The following is a 528-nucleotide window of genomic DNA, read 5'->3' on the forward strand; positions in this document are numbered from 1 at the left end:
GGCTCATCTTCATCCGAAGTACAGAGCCGATGGTGGGTGCGAAGGTGAGTAATAAACTCCGCATCAACCAACGGCTCCTCCCCCAGAACAGTAACGTCAACCCAATCTACGGAGGCCATTTTTCTTTCTCTAAGGAAAACGAAGGAAACCTACAAAAGGAAAAAAGAAAAAGAAAAATAAAAAAGGTCTCTAGAGAGGAGGAGCCGAGCAAAAATCTACAAAACTATTCCTCTACAAAGCAAAGTCACGCGAAAAATGCAAAGAAGAAGAAAGAAACTAACCTCTTTCCGAAAATGAAGATAGGAAGAAGCAGAAGTCTCCAGGGGCACGAAAGTATAGTACGTGTAAACACAGCACGAACAAAGAAAGAAGAAGTTTGAAAGATTGCAGAAACGGAAAATGGAAAGAGAGGGAAAGAATTTATAAACATGCTAAGGGACATAATGGTAAAAGCGGAGCAGTCATTAATGAGGTTGCACCGTTACCAAAGCCCTCAATCCCTAAATGCTTCCCCAACGGACACGACGC

Source organism: Arachis duranensis, chromosome 1 (genome assembly GCF_000817695.3).
Source record: "Arachis duranensis cultivar V14167 chromosome 1, aradu.V14167.gnm2.J7QH, whole genome shotgun sequence".
Classification (NCBI taxonomy): Eukaryota; Viridiplantae; Streptophyta; class Magnoliopsida; order Fabales; family Fabaceae; genus Arachis; species Arachis duranensis.